This window comes from Ischnura elegans, assembly GCF_921293095.1.
Source record: "Ischnura elegans chromosome 13 unlocalized genomic scaffold, ioIscEleg1.1 SUPER_13_unloc_3, whole genome shotgun sequence".
NCBI lineage: Eukaryota > Metazoa > Arthropoda > Insecta > Odonata > Coenagrionidae > Ischnura > Ischnura elegans.
Window position 1 is genome coordinate 10,241,742 of NW_025791659.1, and position 6,826 is coordinate 10,248,567.

A 6,826-nucleotide genomic window follows, 5' to 3' on the forward strand; every position below is an offset into this window, starting at 1 on the left:
GAATGCCAGTTCAGAATTCCAATGAGCGTGGTAGTACGTGTGAATCGCTCAGTCATCTATATTTGAATCAACGTAAATTGGAAACGGATATATTATATGACGTCACGCGTTCATGCATTATTGCCAAATGTTGTTCATTAATGCCGGCAATGCCAGTTGGCATAATAATACGTGCGAATCGGTCAGTCGTTTTGATTTCAAACAATATTAATTGGAAACGGATATAGTATATGACGTCACGCGTTCATGCATTGTCGCCAGATTTTGTTTATTCATGCCAGGAATGGCAATTCATAGTGCTAATTGGCATAATAATACGTGTGAATCGGTCAGTCATCTTGATTTCGAACAACGCCAATTGGAAACGGGTATAGTATATGACGTCACGATTTCATGCATTGCTGCCAAATGTAGTTCATTCATCCTGGGAATGCCAATTCCTAATGCCAATTGGCATAATAATATGTGTGAATCGGTCAGTCATTTTTAGATTTCGAACAACATAAATTGGAAACGGATATAGTATATGACGTCACGCTCTCATGCATTGTTGCCAATTTTCGTTCATTCATGCGGCGGAACGATTCATCCACGTAAGTGCCTGGTTTTCCCACATCGGAGCGCTTTTATCGCATCCAGAAGTTTTCCAAACGACCTATTCCCCTAAACGTGAAGTTTTCCCTTTGCCCCGCAACAGTAGAACAAAAGTTTGTTCAGGGCGATTATGAAGTTTGGGGTTTTTTTTCAGTGAAACTCCATTCCTCTAACCCCACCCCCCTCCCCCATCCTTACTGAAAATAGACTTTAGATTGACTTTCGCACTTTCGCGGGAGGGGGGGGTTCAAAGACCCCTTGTTAAACTTTGCGGTACAATTCGTACAAGAGTTTGGAAGGAGGGGGAAGGTGGGGGAAATTATGTGTGTATCTGGGTGAATATTGTCGGCAAACTGTGTCACGACCCACTGACATGATTCAGGAAGAAAACAACAGCGATTCAAAGTATGGCTCTTCACCAATTTAGCAATGGATGACACTTTGTCAATGAATAAATAAATAAATCCTATTATCTTCCTTCCTCTCCCTCGTTTACCTAACATTCTATCCTCTATAACTCCGTTTTCAACATCCCCTCCCAGCTAAGTATTCGATCCATCCACACCTTCTGTCTCTTCCCTATCTCTTCTAGGAGCTGCCTCTCCACACCCACCATGTCCAGCACTTATTTGTCCACCTCTGTCTATTCCACAACTACTCGCTCCATCCATACATTCTATCTCTTTCTTATCCCATCTATAATTTGCCTCTCATCACCCACCATGTCCAGCACTTATTTTCACATCTGTCTTCTCCAGAAGTACTTGCTCCATCCATACCTTCTGTCTCCTCCTAATCTCATCTGTAAGTTGCCTCTCCTCACCCACCATATCGAGCACTCCGTCGTTCCTCCTAACATTCCACCCTCTATAATACTGTTTTCAACATCCCCTCCCCGCTATGTACTCGCTCAATCCATACCTTCTGTCTCATCCATATCTCATCTAGAAGCAGCCTCTCCTACCCCACCATGTCCAGCACTTATTTGTACATCTCTGTCTACTCCACAAGTACTCGCTCCATCCATACCTTGTCTCTTTCTTATCTGATCTAGCAGCTTCCTCTCATCACCCACCATGTCCAGCACTTCGTCGTTCCTCCTAATATTCTGCCCTCTACAACACTGTTTTCAACATCCACTCCCCGCTCAGTACTCGCTCCATACATGCCTTCTGTCTTCTCCTTATTTTCAAGAAGCTGCCTCTCCTCACTCACCATGTCTGACCGCACCTTGAATATGCAGCGAGTGCACGGGATCCGGTGCAGAAAGACTTGATTCGCGAACTGATCAAAATACAAAGGAAGGCTGCGCGGTTCGTCAAAAAAAGCTACGCGCGTACAGACAGTGTTACCCAGATGTTAAGCGAATTAGATTGGGAGCCGTTGGAGACTCGGAGGCTGCGCGCTAGGCTTCAATTGCTCTAACAATCGAGAATGGATATATCTTTAGGAGCGACACGGAGAACATAATGTTAGAGCCACTCTATATTTCCTGGTCCGAAAGAAGCGATAAATTAAGAGAGGTGTTTCGCCGAACGGATAGATATGGGAATTCGTTTTTCCCCCGAACCATAAAGGACTTTAATAAACGCTAATCGTAATTTTCTTGGAGCACTTCCTTTTTATTTTTAAACGGCTGGTGTCCTAACACCCCCTGCCACACGCCTTTTTGGTGGCTTGCGGGGTAATATGTAGATGTAAATGTGGTATCGATACTCAAATACTGTTAAGAATGTTTTAAAAAAAGCTGTGATATCGATAAGTGGACCATAATAATAATAATAATAGTAAAAATAATATGCCTTTATTCCACAACAACCCTTTCCACAGTCCCTGTACCCTTAAAAAGGTCGTGATGCAAACTGTTACCCTTTCTACTGGCTCCGTTTTTTGAGACGTTATAGTACTGTCATGTTCCCAAAATTATTTATTTAATTTCTTAATAACTACTGTTATATCGTCAAAACCACCATGCGTTTTTGAAAGTTTCAATTGTTTTCAACAGTTGTAGACTATTAGATAAGGATATTTTCAATATTTAATATTTTTTCATATTTTTAGAAAAAACTAGTAATTTTTGTGAAAACAAAATGATTCTATGGTCCGTTAAGCGAAGATGTTATGAAGTTATACCGTACGATAATATCACCATAGTGAGACTAAAATTTATCACACGAGATGCATAGTTTTCAACAGTTTTTTCATTTTTTCGTTTTTTTTTTAGAAAAATAACTAGTACTTTTTGTGAAAACAAAATGATTTTATGCTCCTTTAAGTGAAGTAGTAATCAAGTTATACTGCATGATAATATCGCCATAGTGAGACTTAAATGTATCACACGAGATAATAATAAAAATAATAACATGCCTTTATTCGGGCGAGGTTGAGACTAGAAAGTCCCCTCTTCCACCTAACCCCTCGATAGCGTCAATGCAAACATATTAAAAAATGGTAAATAAACATTGACAATACAGAAGATATACAATATACACTATTTGTTAAATGTTGAAAAAAGATGAACAAGTTTGTGTGAAATTTTTGCGTAAAAAGGATTTCTGTTTTTGGGAAAAATCATGAGGATAAGGGTGTAATATCCTTCAGCGAAAAAACCCACCGCAGGAAAACGCCCACACAAGAAGGGGGTTGTGAAAAACCTGCGAAAACGTACTGACAAGGGGAGACCACGTACCTTTCTCCGCCTATTTCGATGCCGCACTTTTTGAGGCATTCGGAATGGTGAACTTATCCCTGAACTAGTAGTGGTTCCATCGAATGGGCCTTAATTTGGCTGTAACTAATTAATTTTCATGCGGTATTTTTCACAAGCCGTATATAATGGCAAAATTTCACGTCATTCTTCGGATGGGTCCGGCGGGGTAGTGGTAGCGTTCGTGACTCCCACCGAGTGGACCAGGGTTCGAGGTTTCGTGATGGCAGTTTATTTTGTTTTCTTAATTGTGATCATACGGCGTCAAGTTTTTCATCAATTTTAATTTAATTTTGGCGCGACCGGAGCTGGAGCCCCTTATTCGCCAATTGGCGGATTGGCGGCGGTTTCTGGAACTATTTTTCAATACAGTCTCACACTTTTCTCTGCAAAAACTCTACCAATGAGTCACTGTTTTATCCGTCACTTTCAAAACTGCCATATTGTACTTTTACATACATTGCCCTAGCCATTGACTAGTCAATTTTAAAATGTGACATATACTTAAATGACTATTGAAAAACCAAGAACCCTTTCTTACAGATCGTGAACATTCATGCGGATTATTTTGAGTTTGATTTTTACGTACCCATTCATTTCCATCAGTCTTCTTTGGTCTCTTAGTTATCTTCATCTGCCTTTCAACTTAGGACATTTATAATTTCACGCAATCAAACCTTCATTCATACACCAATTTAACGCACACTTTTGTCCGTAAACAGGCAATAAAGCGAAATATCTGCTAGAATATTTAACCTCTCTTGAAGAACATTCATCCAAATTCTTTTTTAATCCCCTTCCATCAAAGTCATGTTCGAACGTTTTATGAAATGGTAACTTCGATAATAAATCCGATTTGTTGATAAAAATTTAGTAACCATAACGAGGGGGGAAAATGGTCCTGGAAACTGCCGCCAATTGGCAAATAAGGGGCTCCAACTCCGGTTCACCCACAATTTTTTTATCATCATAATGGCGTTTAGGTATTTAAGCATTGTCATTAGCCATAAAAAAATACGGCATTGGAAAAGGCGGAGCAAGGTACGTGGTCTCCCCTAGTGAGTGAAAGCTAATGTCATGTTTCATATAATATAAAGCATCGTTAATGAGGTACAAAGCATGCACCAATGTTACGCATGCAATTGAGACACAAAATGTGGGAGAGGCCAAGCTGTAGGGTGAACTAAGCACGTTTCCTACACAGAGAAAATCTACAAAAGGCAGCAAGCTGAACCACTAACCAGAATATCTGTCGCCCACTCCCCTCTCCTCTCGCTCTGCAATACAAAATGCAATTCAATTCAATTTATTCAGTCGCCATAAGCATATGAATTATGCATGGCTTAGTCAATATATTACATGTTTAATTTTACACTTCATGTAAATTAAAAAAACATTATGAACGATATAAAAACAGTACGAAATATACAAGGCATATAATTTATAAATGTTTGGATTAACACATTTCAATAGGGTAGTTTCCTTCATCAAAGAAATCGAAATACATTGATTGCGATTCCTTACCTACCATTAGTGTATTCATAACATACAAATTATTTCGTTTTAAAAATACCGGTTTAGACGAATGGCAAGGGTCAATTTTATCCTCATTCGAAGAAGGCAAGTTTGGCGCCCATGCGATGCCACTCCACGTGACGTCACATGGACCTAGTTTCTATACGAGTAGATAGGAGTTTAACATCGTCTGAGATTACCAATGCATGCATGCGGCACAGAGCTCAGGGAAACACATCTTAATAATCAACTATTAAAATTGCTTATGGTCGGAAAGTTTCCTTCGTTTGATAGGGGAATAATAATCCTTATTTAAGCCAAGCGACACCTGATAGCAGGGTCCTGCTAGCATCCTGCATCGTATCAGCGCTCAAGCCTCGCCCCAAGGTCACCTTACACGCCGACAGCTGGAATCAGAAATACGTCACTTTTCCCAGCATTCATACTTAGCCGTCGCAATTTCGCGCGCTTGAAAATTTTCACTTTTCGTTTAATCGTGAAAAATTGATATCATCATTCGAAAATCTAAAAGGGTGAAATGCGCACTCCAGGAGTAATAATCTTTCTATTTAGGCAATAGAAAATAATAGGAAACCACCCTATTATACATTTAAATTAGTTTGCATTAGAAAATCATTTACACGATAGAATAATTTACATAAAAGTATTTTTTCACGGCACACTTGAATTTAACAGAACTTTTGATATTTTTAATATAGGTAGTTGATTTATTGGACATAAGTATTCCCTGATGATCTGTCCCTTTAATCGTTTTATTTACTCTGTGCTGACTTAGATGTAATGCATTTTGGCTTCTCGTATTATGACTATGAAGGTCACAATTTTTAATAAACATGTCTTGATTTTTTTTAATAAGAGACAATGTTTCAAGAAAGTATATGCAAGGAAGAGGTAAGATTTCTAGTTTTTCAATAATAGGTTTGCTGGGAGCTCTATTATTAGAATTATTTATTATCCGAATTAATACGAAATTCACGGCTTAATCAGGGTTTAAAGGTACTCACGGTTCAGTGAGAGCCCTGTTATAAGTCTTCAAGTGATCCTTTCAACCCTTAAGGATAAATTTACATGTACAACTATGAATAAAAACGCATGAATTCGCTTAAAATACATTTAAATGTATGTTGAAGACTGGTTACTACGGTAGGTTTCAATTGTTGAAATGATTGCATGTACCGTTAGCTCACGCGTCAATATCGAAGTTCTAGACGACGAAGTCGGCAACTTTCAAGCAAGATATAACACGATAACTTATTAAATGTTGCGATTATTAACGTAGGTAAACTCCCAATCAATATTAAACAGGAAAAAGGCAGGATTTTATTCGTCCGAAACAGGATAGCTTCAGGGCTAATACGTAAATATCGATGCTGAAATATAGGTGAGAATGTGCAAAATGCTGTGATATCGATTGGTGGACTATCTGGGAGAGCTGTAGAATTCGTGTGGAACGTTTCCTACGGAGAATCTACAGAAGGCAGCAGAACCAACGCCATCCAGAATATATATCTCCCATTCCACTATCCTCTCCCGTCTGTATAGGACACAACTTTCCACAACTTCCCCTCCAACGCCTCTACTACCCCACCTCCTATCTACCCTCCCCTCCAGCGCCTCTCCTTCTCGTCCGCGCATGCGCAGCGCACGACATTTTTATAACTCCGTCTCGAGTTCCCACTCCAACGGCCTTCCTCCGCTCGCAGTGGAAAATAAAAGAGAAGTTCAGAAAAAACAGACCTCTCCTCCAGCGACGAAGCCATTCCTCATCCTTCCCACAAACCTCTCTGTCTCTCCAGCGGTAGAAAATATATCCCAGGATGCACTGCGCTGTACTACACTGATGTAGACGAAGAAAATAAAATCTGTGCGGTCCGCTATGCAATTGTTTTAACGTTATTTTACGTTTCAAACGAAATTAACTCGCCGATTATCACCACGCATACAAATTAAAACTTTGATATGAAAATAGAGAATTCTAAAATATGTCAG